Below are 14,454 nucleotides of genomic sequence, written 5' to 3' on the forward strand. Positions count from 1 at the left end.
TGGTCATTTTGAAGGAGAAGTGGAAAGGTGGCAGTGTGGTTTAGACCTAATAAACATCAGCTATGCAGAATGAATGGACAGCTACGACCAATATGCTGCAATTCCTCAACCAGGACACTTCCTGGAGGCTCATTTTTGCAGAAAGGGCTTCCCATTGTTCAAACTCATGTTGAGGGCCTCTGTGTTGTAGGGACATCTAAATTCACTGCAGGGAATATGGGTGGCTGAATGATTTCTGGATCGTGGGTTCTGGGAGTGTAATGAACTCCAATCGGCTTTATTGGTTGGCCAATTGCAGTATGAGCTCCCTCAATGATAGCTAATTAAGGGGGCCCATATAAGCACCTGTGTAGGCTTTGTGAGCCAGTCTTAAGTTGACTGGACTGCTAGCAGCACTGTTTGTAGCTGCTCCTGTAATAGCATTATTGTAAATAAATATTGGTGTGATGACGGAGCTCCTGCCTCCCGTGGATTACTACGGTGGCGACGAGGATGGGATATAAAGTAGACGAGTCAGGCTTACACCCATTAGAAGACAGAGTAAGGGCAATAAAAGAAGCCCCAGCTCCCACCACGGTCCAGGAGTTACGATTATTTCTAGGGTTGGTAACCTACTATGGAAAATTTATTGAAAATAGGGCGTCCATCCTAGAACCCCTCCACCAGCTACTAAAAAAGGGGCAAGAATGGAAATGGTCCGCCCGCCAAAACCGAGCATTTAGGGACATTAAGGAACAGCTGTCATCCGAAAATGTTCTAGAGCATTATGACCCAAGGAAGGAGTTGGTGGTTACTTGTGATGCATCCCCCTACGGGGTAGGAGCCGTCTTAGCCCACAGAGGAAGGAATGGGGAAGAACGGCCAATAGCCTATGCTTAGAGGACCTTGGCGATGGCTGAGAGGAAGTACGTCCAAATCGAGAAAGAAGGACTGGCGGTGATATTCGCAGTAAAAAAATTCCACCAGTATCTGTACGGGCGAAAATTCACCATAGTGACGGACCATAAGCCGTTATTAGGGTTATTAAAAGAAGACAAGTCAATACCCCCGATTGCATCAGCTAGAATCCAACGCTGGCCGTTGCTACTGGCGGCATATAGATACGTTCTGGAGCACAGACCGGGAACGCGAGCAGCAAATGCAGATGCTTTGAGCAGACTTCCCCTCCCGGACACTCCACCGCAAATACCAAAAGTAGAGGAGACAGTAATGACTCTAAATTTTTTGGACACCCTACCAGTAGATACACAACATGTTCGGTTGTGTATGCAAAAAGACCCAGTTTTAGCCAAGATGAAGGATTTACTGCTAACAGGGGAACTGGAATGACCAGTGGAGCCCCAGATGCACCCATACTGGAACAGAAGGGACCAAATAACCGTAGAAGACGATATCCTATTATGGGGAGCCCGAGTAATAGTCCCAGCTCAGGGCCGTCAGGCAATCTTAACCGAGTTACATCACGGACACCCAGGGGTGTCTAAAATGAAGATGCTAGCTCGAAGCTACGTTTGGTGGCCAGGTTTGGACATAGACATAGCAGCCTTGGTACATCGGTGCCAGGAGTGCCAACAGGGGCAAAGAGTGCCACCAGCGCCGCCATTGCACCCGTGGGAATGGCCAGGCAGACTGTGGACCCGCCTGCATATTGACCACGCCGGCCCTTTCATGGGCTCAATGTTTTTGGTGGTAGTGGACGCCCACTCCAAACGTCCACCGGGCAAACGCGGCAAGCACAGCATCAACAATTGAAAAGTTATGGGCCTCATTTGCAACACATGGACTTCCGGAGGTATTGGTGTCGGACAATGGAACGGCATTCACAAGTGGGGAATTTGGAAAATTCCTGAAGGGAAACGGAGTCCGTCACATCAAAACGGCCCCTTACCATCCAGCGACCAACGGCCTGGCAGAGTGAGCGGTCCAGACACTTAAAGTGGGACTCAAGAAGCAGCCGGCAGCGTCAATAGACACAAAGCTCTCCCGCTGGCTGTTTGATTACAGGACCACACCGCATTCCACAACGGGCATACCGCCAGCTGAACTCTTAATGGGAAGGCGGCTGCGAACGAGGCTGACTCTCCTTTTCCCAAATTTAACGGGGAAAGTGGAGAAACAACAGGAGGCCCAACGCAGGGGGCATGATAATAGTCGGCAGCAGAGATATTTCCAGGTGGGGGCACCGGTTTGGGTCAAGAATTATGGGAATAGACCAACGTGGGTCAAAGGCACGGTAGAGTCCCAAACAGGGCCCATATCCTATGAGGTTGCAATAGGAGGTAAGGTGCTGAAGAAACACCTAGACCAAATAAGGGCAGCGGAACCACACCTGGAGGCAGACGAAGCAGGACCGCCTCAAGCTGGGATAGCCCAGACGGAAAGGATACCCACACCCCAGCCCCGAGCAATTTCTCCAGACCCCGTCATCCAGTCGTCAGAGTCAGAGATGGACACGTTTGACGAGGCCGCCGCGACACCTCTCCCCAAGGAGGAGGAAGAACAACTTCCAAGGAGGTCATCAAGGAAAAGACGGGCACCTATAAGGTACACCTTGCCCACTTCGGAGAACGACCCGGCAGACGACACAGAGGTGACAGACCCAGACATGAGGAGCAGGAAGAAGCTCAGAGGAATGCCAGCTGGCAGGAATTCCTCGGACCTTGGGGGGGGGGGGGGGGGGGGGGGGGGGGGGGAGGGGTGTAATGAACTCCAATTGGCTTTATTGGTTGGCCAATTGGAGTATGAGCTCCCTCAATGATAGCTCATTAAGAGGGCCCATAAAAGCACCTGTATAGGCTTTGGGAGCCAGTCTTAAGTTGACTGGAATGCTAGCAGCACTGTTTGTAGCTGCTCCTGTAATAGCGTTATTGTAAATAAATATTGGTGTGATGACGGAACTCCTGCCTCCCATGGATTACTACAGGGAGACAGTCACATAGAATATAGAATAGGAAGTAGATGGTGTCGTGGTATGTACTCTGGGATAACACAGGCTGCAACTGGATGCAGCTTTAACCAACCAGACCTGGAAGTTAGTTCAATCTGATTTATTGAACCAATAGCACAGTTAGCACAGTTCTCTATGAGTTCGACTCTCTGCTAACCTAAGTGTGGTTACTGTGTCTGACTGAACCAGACTAGCTCTTAGCCACATGCTGGAGGTGTGATACTGTACATACACCCTGTCTCACTCTGTAGATGTTCATCAGTGGAAAGAGGCGGAATGTGAGTGCCTCGTGCCTTTTATAGTGAGATACCACCCCTGAGTATCCTGCCTGCTCATTGGTCATGTCCTGTTCTCTGTGTTCATTAGCTGCCTGTCTGTGCCTGTCTGTATATCATGATCTGCATGTCTGCATATCATGACAGGTGGAGATGTGTAACAGGAGGTAGAGGCAGGCAGTGCAGGAATCCTATGGGAGTGGGGTGCACTCAAATCGATATTTGCCATGGACGAGTGATGGGGTTCATGCCACGCTGAAGGAGTGTGATTCCAAGGCTGGTAATCACAACCATTTACAGCAAAGTGTAGAAATGCAATAGTAATCGGGGAATTGATGGTCGGGGAAACAGACAGATTGTTCTGCTGTTGAAATGGGACTGGTTCAGTACGGTGTCTCCCTGATACCAGGGTAGGGGATATCACTGAAAAGGTGAAGAACATTCTTTGGGATAAAGAGGAAGGGCCATAATTTGTGCTTCATATCAGGAACAATAGCATAGTTCACTGGAAAAGGATTGAAGTCCCACAGTCAAATCAAGGAGATAGGGAGGAGGTTGAAAAGCATGCGGCTGGATTCTCTGTTCTGGAGACTAAGTCCCCACGCCGGCGTGAAAACGGTGGTGTTTTACGGCAGGAAAACTGGTGCAAAACGGCCACCGATTCTCTGCTCCGGTGGGGGTGGGCGGGGGGGGGGGGGGGGGGACTAGCAGGAAGGCAGCTTAGAGCTCTCAGCACTAGCTGCGATACAGCCTGCAGAACTGCCGGATCGCATGCGCACGGCGGCGGCTTGCAACGGCAACGCGTGCTTCATGGCGGACGCAGCCCGCAGAAAAACAGCCCCCCCTTCGGCCGGCTCACGCGCCCCGGACCGCCCCACCACAGTGCCCCCAGACCCAAATAATACCCTTCCTGCCCGTGGATCGGCCCTCCCTCTCCGGACTGTGGCGCCACGGGACTGAGTCCGCAGCCACCACACTGAATTCCCGACGGGGGAGACCACATGCGACCCACGCTGTCGGGAATTCGGCCGTTAGGGGACGGAGCATCGCCGGGCGGGCCTCAGCATTTCGCGATTTCGCCGTCGGGGATCAGAGAATCCAGCCCATGATCTCTGTGCCAGGCATTATGGTAGGTTAATGAGTAGCTAAACATGGGCCACGATTCTACGGCCCACACAGAGATTTAAATGGCCCTCTTCAACCACTGTGGGGAAGCGACGCGCTGTGGCGGGGCGGTAAATTTCTGGCCATAATGTTGGACAGCGGTGGGTAATCTGCGGCCCATTCTGCTGGTTCTCTAGTTTCTTTCCTATCGGTATGACTGAAGCGTAAATGTTAATGTTGCCCTAGTTCCAGAGGACCATAGGCTGCTTTTCCCTTTGAGGGAGAGAGCTGACCTGCTGGTGATTTGAAATGAAATGAAATGAAAATCGCTTATTGTCACGAGTAGGCTTCAATGAAGTTACTGTGAAAAGATTTAACGTGAGAGTCACCACACCTCAGGCAAGGAGCAAGGTTGAGAAGGCAGAGCCTTCAAGAATAACCTCAGCCAGTACGGGAATCAAACCCACGTGGATGGCGTCGCTCCGCATCACAAACCAGCCGTCCAGCCAACTGAGCGAACCCCTTATGACTGACGTGATAAGCACACAAATTAGGAACAAGTGAAGTGAAGCACATGCTGATTGCACACAGAAGTGACCCAGAGAACAGCGTGTTCCCTTTGCATCTGAAGTGCAAATATTTATTTTAATTTTACCATTTAAAGTTGGTGATAGTTCTGTTATTATATATGTGATTAAGCATTTTCTATAACTCGTTGTGAAATATTTGGTGTGTATTAAATGTGTTCAGTATTCATAGGGTCATGGTCAGCGAACAAACCCGATTTCAGTCTTGTGACCCACTGAGATGAAGGAGGGCACTCACGTGACCCACTCACTTGCCCAGGTTGCCCATCATTGGTGTAGGAGGAACCTGTTCAGGATCATAGATCTCACCTGAACAGAGCTGAAGACTAGTGCTGTGGGAAAGGGTTTAATGAACTCACCGCGGTTTGGTCATCCAGAATTAGTGTTTAAAATGTAGAAATGCTGGGTGACAATGGCTGTGAGGGAGAATTAGAGTTTGAAGTGAATAATTAGGTGGGATAATTGAAAACACCAAATACAAGTTTGGAGTGCATGTGTGTAAATCCAGGGATAATGAAGTTGGTGCGCTGCAGGCGTGTGATGCAATGGTGCTCAGACCTGGCCGGAAAGGCAGGAGGATTGGATCCTTAATATTCTTAATATTCGCTAATCTTCGCTAATATTCCAGATTCAGAAAAGGTAGAGAAAGAAGAAAAGAAGGAGGGGTAGCAGTTTAACATAGAGTATATAACATTACAGCGCAGTACAGGCCCTTTGGCCCTCGATGTTGCGCCGACCTGTGAAACCACTCTAAAGACATTACAATCAATTCCCTTATCTCCCCAATTCCCTTATCATCCATATGTCTATCCAATGACCATTTGAATGCCCTTAGTGTTGGTGAGTCCACTACTGTTGCAGGCAGGGCATTCCACGCCCTTACTACTCTCTGAATAAAGAACCTACCTCTGACATCTGTCCTATATCTATCTCCCCTCAATTTAAAGCTATGCCCCCTCATGCTAGACATCACCATCCGAGGAAAAAGGCTCTCACTGTCCATCCTATCTAATCCTCTGACCATCTTGTATGCCTCAATTAAGTCACCTCTTAACCTTCTCCTCTCTAATGAAAACAGCCTCAAGTCCCTCAGCTTTCCCTCATAAGATCTTCCCTCCATACCAGGCAACATTCTGGTAAATCTCCTCTGCACCCTTTCCAATGCTTCCACATCCTTCCTATAATGCAGCGACCAGAATTGCATGCAATACTCCAATTGTGGCCGCACCAGAGTTTTGTACAGCTGCAACATGACCTCATGGCTCCGAAACTCAATCCCTCTACCAATAAAAGCTAACACACCGTACGCCTTCTTAACAACCCTCTCAACCTGGGTGGCAACATTTGGGGATCTATGCACATGGACACCGAGATCTCTCAGCTCATCCACACCACCAAGAATCTTACCATTAGCCCAGTACTCTATCTTCCTGTTATTCCTTCCAAAATTAATCACCTCACACTTTTCTGCACTAAACTCCATTTGCCACCTCTCAGCCCAGCTCTGCAGCTTATCTATGTCCCTCTGTAATTTGTAACATCCTTCTTTCTGCAGTGTCCACAACTCCACCGACTTTAGTGTCATCTGCAAATTTACTCACCCATCCTTCTATGCCCTCCTCCAGGTCATTTATAAAAATGACAAACAGCAGTGGCCCCAAAACAGATCCTTGTGGTACACCACTAGTAACTGGACTCCAGTCTGAACATTTCCCATCAACCACCACCTTTTGTCTTCTTCCAGCTAGCCAATTTCTGAGCCAAACTGCTAAATCACCCTGAATCCCATGCCTCCATATTTTCTGCAATGCCTACCATGGGGAACCTTATCAAACGCTTTACTGAAATCCATATACACCACATCAACTGCTTTACCCTCATCCACCTGTTTGGTCACCATCTCAAAGAACTCAATAAGGTTTGTGAGGCACGACCAACCCTTCACAAAACCGTGTTGACTATCTCTAATCAAATTATTCCTTTCCAGATGATTATACATCCTATCTCTTATAAACCTTTCCAAGACTTTGCCCACAATAGAAGTAAGGCTCACTGGTCTATAGTTACCGGGGTTGTCTCTACTCCCCTTCTTGAACAAGGGGACAACATTTGCTATCCTCCAGTCTTCTGGCACTATTCCTGCAGACAAAGATGACTTAAAGATCAAAGCCAAAGGCTCAGCAATCGCCTCCCTAGCTTCCCAAAGAATCCTAGGATAAATCCCATCCGGCCCAGGGGACTTATCTATTTTCTCACTTTCCAGAATTGCAAACACCTCCTCCTTAAGAACCTCAAGCCCTTCTAGTCTAGTAGCCTGTATCTCAGTATTCTCCTCGACAACATTGACTTTTTCCTGTGTGAATACTGACGAAAAATATTCATTTAGCACCTCTCCTATCTCCTCGGACTCCACGCACAACTTCCCACTACTGTCCTTGACTGGCCCTACTCTTACCCTAGTCATTCTTTTATTCCTGATATATCTATAGAAAGCTTTAGAGTTATCCTTGATCCTACCTGTCAAAGACTTCTCATAGCCCCATCTCATGTTACAATGATTAGATTAGATTACAATACAAAGGAGGAATGTTCTTGAGGGAGTCAAAGACGGGTGCGGGATTTACCGAGTAACCCCCTGCATGTTTTTCAGCGTGGAGGTGGCCTGCCAGCGGGATCCTCTGGTCCCACTGTTGTCAATGGGATTTCCCGTTGAATGCACCCCTCATCCGCCGGGAAACCCACCGGCGTAAACAGCCGGTAAATGCCGCCCATGGTCTATTTTTTGGCAATTAAGGCCATCAATTAATGAGAGGAAATAGTGGAGTAGATTTGCAAAGAAATGTCTGTAAAGTGCATGAGGCACATTGCAGTGATATTCTTTCAGTAACCCATTGGGAATGGAGCGATATTTGCATTAAGGGCACTGAACGGGAGGAAGTTTTGAAATGCGTTCAAGAGAATTTTCTAGATCATGGGCACAAACTAACTTAAACGTTTCCAAGTGTCATTTGTGGCATGTTTTATAGGAAGTTTCGCTCCTGCTCTGTCGGCGAGTTCCCTACTGCTATCTAACCACACTGTCACTGGGCGCAGTTCAGCTAAATGTGAACAAAGTCCTATAGCGAGCGTGTTTAGCCGCACGTTTCCCGGCGCTGACAGTGCCTTGAAACACAATGCTGTTAAATGCCACTCAGGCTGAATACGGGGCCTCAGTGGGGGATGCACAGTCGAGGCAGCACACAGCAGCATTTTCTGCATTGAGGAGTTCCACACACCGGAACTCCTCAGCCTAACGAGAGATCAGTTTGCCCCCGACGCGACCCCTGCCAACGCACTCTGAGGGGTCCGCAGGCCCCCCCCCCGGCATCTCCCAACATCCAGACAAGGCACCCCCAGCCCGATCGCTGTCAGTGGCCTTGCCGACTGGCAGTGCCACCTGGGCACCATGGCACCAAAGTGGCACCAGCAGTGCCAGGGTGCCACCCTGCCCAAAGTCATGCACATGGGGCCCTCCAAACCCCTGGAATACCTCCACGAGTGCCATTCCGCCTGGTCCCCGTTTGTGGAAACCGTACTGAACAGCGCTCGTCCAATGTCTCCAAGGCGAAGGGGATAGATGCCAATGTCTCGGAGGCCTCATTGCAGTGAGGCTGGCTGTCTCATTCTGATATGCAGATTTGCCAAATCGTGATTCCGCTCACGATGGGCAGGATTTACTTTGTAACGTCTCGCGAGATCGCGCTAAATCCCGCGAGGCCACAAGCTGGGTAGATCCCAGGAGGAGGATCTCTGGCATCTATCGGCCACATTGTGCTGCAGCGCATTGTTTTTCAGGCGCACCGTGCCCGTCCGATCATGCCACCTTTTTGGGCCCTGCGGAGTTTTGCCCCTGTCAAGCCCACACTTGGAATTTTGAAAGGGTGTCCCGATCTCTAAGTAGGCTTGTGGGTCCCTCACAGCCATGGGAAATGTCACCCCCCACACACACATGGGCATCACCCCACATCCCCCAAAGTGATAACACGCCATTATGGGGTTGCTGAGCGCCCCCCCCCCCCCCTTTTCAAGCCTTCCCGTGCCTCCTTTCAGGGCCCCCTCCTTCCAGGCCCCCCACCCTTCACACCCCCAACCTTTTGGAGACTCCTTCATACCCACCCTGCACCTCCCAACCTTTATACCTCCCTCCAGCCTCCTCTCATGGGCAACCCTGACAGTACTCCTGCCAGCTTTGCAGTGTCACTCGGGCACCTTGGCAATGCCTGCATTCTAGGGGAGGGCCAGGGGGCCAACCTGCCCTGTCCCTGATCATCCAGTGGCCTCTGATGGACCGTGGGACCATGCGCGCGCCTCACAAAGGCTGAGTAGATCTCATGAGGCATACTGGCTGTCGGGAAGCCCAAAGGAGGCCTCGCCCGGCATCTACCAGCCGTGTCGCACACCTTTTCGGCCGGTAGATCGCACCCAGTATCTTTTCTGTTGAAGATGTAGGGAGACATTGCTGGTGCTGGAAAATGTGGAATGACATTTGTGTCTAGTGGAGAATGGAGAATAGCCAGCATAGTATTTTTAAATTTAGATTAGTTATGGAGAAAGACAAGGAGCAACCTAGAATAAAAATGCTGATTTCAAAAAGCTAATTTCACTGAACTTAAGGTTGGGGGGGGTGGGTGGGTGGGGGGGGGGGGGGGGGGGGGGGTGGAGGGCGGCGGGGTGGGGGGTGCAGGAGTGGGGAGTGTTGCCAAATCTTGACAGGCAGGACAGAATCTTCCAGTTGGGCCAGCATTAGGAAGCTTAGCGGGCAGGGGAACTTAATTTGGTGTGAGGACAAAAATCAGTTTCCCGGCGGCAGGATGAACTTTAGCAATTATGTTCTCGGGTGTTTGAAGGTGGTTTGGGCTTCCTGGCAAACAATGTCGGGAAGCCCTTTGGTATGCATTGGCACGTCACGCATGCTCATTAAAAGGCCACCTCCCCAGAATTAAGTACCCTGCCAGCAGAAATTAGAACCTCCATTTTTACTACTGCACTTAGTGAGGTTGACATCTTTCATGATTAATGGTGAGTTGCAGCTCCATTGTCATCTTTGGGGAGTGTCAGTAAATGCTAGTTTATGTTTGAGAATGGGTGGTGGCAGTTTAAGTTGCATGGATGATGACCAAGAACAGGAGAATGGTTCGCAGCGAAGAGTGGAGCAGTTGGCCAGGATAGTGTAGGCTGTCTGGGTACCCTTTAAATATGGTGCCTGGATCTTCAGTCCCATGAGGTAATGGCAGGATGGCAATTTGCTTCACCATGCTCCTCGTGGATACATAGGTCATGAGCTGACTATTGCAAGATGGCGCAAGGTCAGCTATCCCATCCCCCAGTGGAAATCAACCTGATTCTCACTCTCGCCACCAGCATTAATAATAATCTTTAGACTCCAGAAGGGAAGATTCAGGCCGCAGGAATGTAATAGCGCAATGTGGCTTTGCTAGAAGAATACAATGGTAGCTAGCACCAAACACTGTTGAATAGCTGCACACCTCCACAGCAAGCCCACGTTTATGTAAGGCTATAGCACCGACCTACATGACTTAAAGTCAGCCTGCACCTCTTAAGGTGGAGGAACAGTTTGGCTATAGCAGATACTGTTGTTTCTAATTTTGGTGAACAATCCTGAATTCTGCAACTTATTGCAATTTGGTGAATTTTGAAATGATAGCAAACTGGGGCGCAACAAATTCTAATTAATACAGCTCACAAGATCAGTTGGAAAAAAATATCTGGACACTGGAAAATCCGATTGAATTCAGGCAAGGGTAACATGAAGATAAATTGAGCTGACTGGTAAGTGCTGAATGTTTACAGATAATCAATTTGCTGCAAAGACAGAGGCAGGTCACTTAATTAAAATATCTGGGTTGTTCCACCACAGATGTAATCTGAACCCATAAAGAGGCTGGAAATTGCATGGATCAGGGCCTCAATTTGTTTTTTAAAAATATTTTAATTGAAATTTTGCAGTTTTTATATAGTTTACATTCCGAGATCATTATGTATTGACAAGTGAATAGTTGTTATTCTCCCCCTCCCCCCATCAGGTAGCCCCACCTTCCCTCGCCTCCCCCTCCCCTGTTTAGGTGTTCCCTTGCCGTCTTGGTTTGGTAGGGTTTTACTTGTGCCAACCCCGGTAGAGCCCGAGGTCATGTAGCTGGTTCTGCTAGTTTGCCGGTTAGAATGCACTTTTCTGCCTGGGAGGCATGGGGAATTGGTACCTCTCCCCGTACCAGGTGGTTTGGCCTTGAGGGTCCCGATTTGTGATGGACGGCTGGGTTCATTCCCTGGAAAAATGTTACCAATGTTCATCAGTACCTGCAAAAAAAATCTTGAAGTTGTCAAGAAATTCAACGTTACAGGCCATGATATAGACTTGGAGCCCAGCTAGACCTCACTTCTACTGGACAGTGGTATGCCTGCTGTCACTTGCTTACTGGCCCATTGTTCTTCTACCAGGCTACGATGACAAAACTGTAAATGTGTGAGTCCCCACCCCAGGTATGCCCACTCTAATATGTCGAGAAACTTGTCTATGGGTAGGTGGAGGCACCACACTAAACAAGGCCTTGCAGGACCTCATAGAGAAAGCTGGGTCCTGGACTACTTTATGATCTTTCTTCCCCCCCCCCCCCCCCCCCCCCCCCCCCCACTGGAACAAAGCAGGATTGTACTAGAGATGTCATGCATTTTCCACTCCTTGTAGTTTACCAGCTGGTTTGGTGGCGAGTGGTAGCGAAAAACCTAACAGGAGACAAAAAGTTGGAGACCCGCTTGCATAAAATCACATTGCAATCTCCCAGTGGCAGGTCGATCTGCCTGCCAGCTGCTGGCGTCAACGCCATTTGCGTTCAGCATCGCTTGAATGCTCATTACAACAGCTGCCTGCCGGTATCCGGTCAGGCCTTTCAATCTTGCACCACAACAATGTGAAATTACGTTGGTCTAAGACCAGATTGATAATTTATGGTGTGCACAAGGCAGTTCCTAGTTTGCAACAGACTTTGTGGTGCGTGTAACAAAACCTACTGCCGTAGTGTTCTGTTGCTCCTGATACGCTCGCTGTACACCACTCTGCCGGGGCAGACTGGTCTCTGTCTTCCATCTCCATGCCAAGCTGGTCTTCATGGACAGCTACATACTGCTTGACCCATGGGCCCTCTTGTGCCACCAACGTGGATCAGTACTGCGCCTGGGGGTGGGGAGTACAGTGGAGGGGAGTACAGGGGTCTCATTCCCCCTGGTGCCACACATCAGTCTATCTGGACAGCACTGAGCTGGGGGACTCATGCAGCCATCGCAACAAAGGTTTGAAGTTCGACTCTGGGTGGAGTGCAAAGTTTTTCCCCACACTACATCTGCTTCTTTTGAAAATCACTTTGAATTTGTGCCTTTTGTTCCTGATCCTTTTATGAGGTGCAACCGTTTCTCCCTATCAACTCTATCCAGCCCCCTCATGATTTTGAACATCACAATCAAATCTCCTGGCCTTCTTCTCTTCAAGGAGAGCAGTCTCAACCGTTCCAATTTATCCCCAAGACTGAATATTCTCATCCCTGGAACCATCTTTGTAAATCTCTTCTGCGCTCTCTCCAATGCGTCCACATCCTTCTTATAGCGTGGCATCCACAATTGTACACACTTCTAGCTGAGGTCTAATTAGTGTTTTGTTTAAGTTCAGCATAACCTCCTTGCACTTGCACTCTATACCCCTATGCTGTCTGTAATACCTCAGATACCTTTGACGTGTTTACTTACTCAAAAGGTTTTACCTAGGTTTAACAGTAAGGAGAACCAAGAACAAACACAAGTATAAATTCAACAATCTTTATTAAACGCATTATTAACCCATAAATTAACCCAAAATATATAATACGCAAAACACCCAAGATTTGGTTATACTACCCACAAAGGTGGCTTGATTGAACTGTGAGTCCGATTCTTGAGTTCCTCTGGCCCGTCATCACAAAGGTGGGTCTTGCTGACAGCTTCCTCCTTCCTTCCTTCTCAGATGTCTCAATTGCCTCTGCCTGGAGTCTTCGCTGCTGATGTGCCTCGGGCGCCCAATTCTTTAATTTAAAATATCCAATTTAATCGGGCTCAAAGCTAGGCCCGGTCAGGTTACCAGACCTATTAATAACACTCAGAATACTACATACTTTATGAACTGCTCTCCACCTGTCCTGTCATCTTCAATAATCTATACAGATATACATCCAGAATAGTCCGCTCCTGTACCTATTTAAGAATCTTACCCCTTATTTTGTATTGTCTCTCTGTGTTGTTCCTTCAAAACTGAACCACTTCACACTGCTTTGCATTTAACTTCATCTGCCATTTATCTGCCCACTCCACCAACTTGTCTAAGTCCTCTTCACAGTTTACAATATTTCCAAGTTTTGTGTCATCTGCAAACTTTGAAATTGTACCCTGCACACCAAGATCTAGGTCATTAATATATATTAGGGTCTCAATGTCGACTCCTGGGGAACACCACTACAAACCTTCCTCCATTTTGAAAAATATGCATTGACCATTATTCTGTGCTTCTGATTATTCAGCCAATTTTGTGTTCACGTTACTCCTGTGCCTTTTATTCCATAAGCCGGGCTGGAGAATCCCCGCGACCGGCCGCGACCGGCGCGAATCGCGTCACGCTGCCCCGACGACAGCATGCGATTCCCTGGATGGGCCGAGTGGCCATCGTTAAAAAGCCGAGTCCTGCTGGCGCCGTCCACACCTGCTCTCAGCCGGCGGGAACACGGCGTGGATGGGTCGGGGGCGGCCTGTGGGGGGAGGGGGGGTTCCGACCCCAGGGCGGGCCCTCCAATGTGGCCTGGCCCGCGATCGGGGCCCACTGATCGGCAGGCCGACCTCTCGGGCTGGCGGCCTCCTTTCTACCGCGCCGGCCCCTGTAGTCCTGCTTCATGTTGCGCCGGGGCCGGCGCATTGGAGGAAGCCACTGCGCATGTGCGCGTTGGCGCCGGTGCCACAGAGCCCATTTGACGCCCGGATTAGCAGCTGGAGCGGCGTGAACCGCTGCAGTGCCGTGCTGGACCCCTGTAGGGGCTAGAATTGCTGATCCTGAGGGCGTGTTGACGCTGTCGAGAAATGTGACGGCGTTTCCGACGTCGTCAACATGGCCTCAGGATCACAGAACCCCGCCCAACATTTGTAATTCTCTAGTCCTCTGATACCTTCTCTGAGCCTGGAGAAGACTGTAAGATGATGGCCAGTGCTCCTGCAAACTCCATTCTCAACACTGAGAAGAGGGAAGCTGGACCCCAGCAAGGCTGCACTAAAAGCTCATGAACAATGGGGTTAAATGGATACCACATTGTTCACTGGAAGGAAAGCAAGCAGGCTTCCAGATGTGGTGGGTAGAGATCCAAGTAGGATATGGGTGCCCCGCCCGTGATGGGCTTGGGGAGAAGGTGGTTGACTTGAGGAATTCTTCTTGAGGCTGCTAGCCTTCTGTTTCTGGGTTCCAGACATCCTGTACAGT

Source organism: Scyliorhinus canicula, chromosome 17 (assembly GCF_902713615.1).
Source record: "Scyliorhinus canicula chromosome 17, sScyCan1.1, whole genome shotgun sequence".
NCBI classification, from domain to species: Eukaryota; Metazoa; Chordata; class Chondrichthyes; order Carcharhiniformes; family Scyliorhinidae; genus Scyliorhinus; species Scyliorhinus canicula.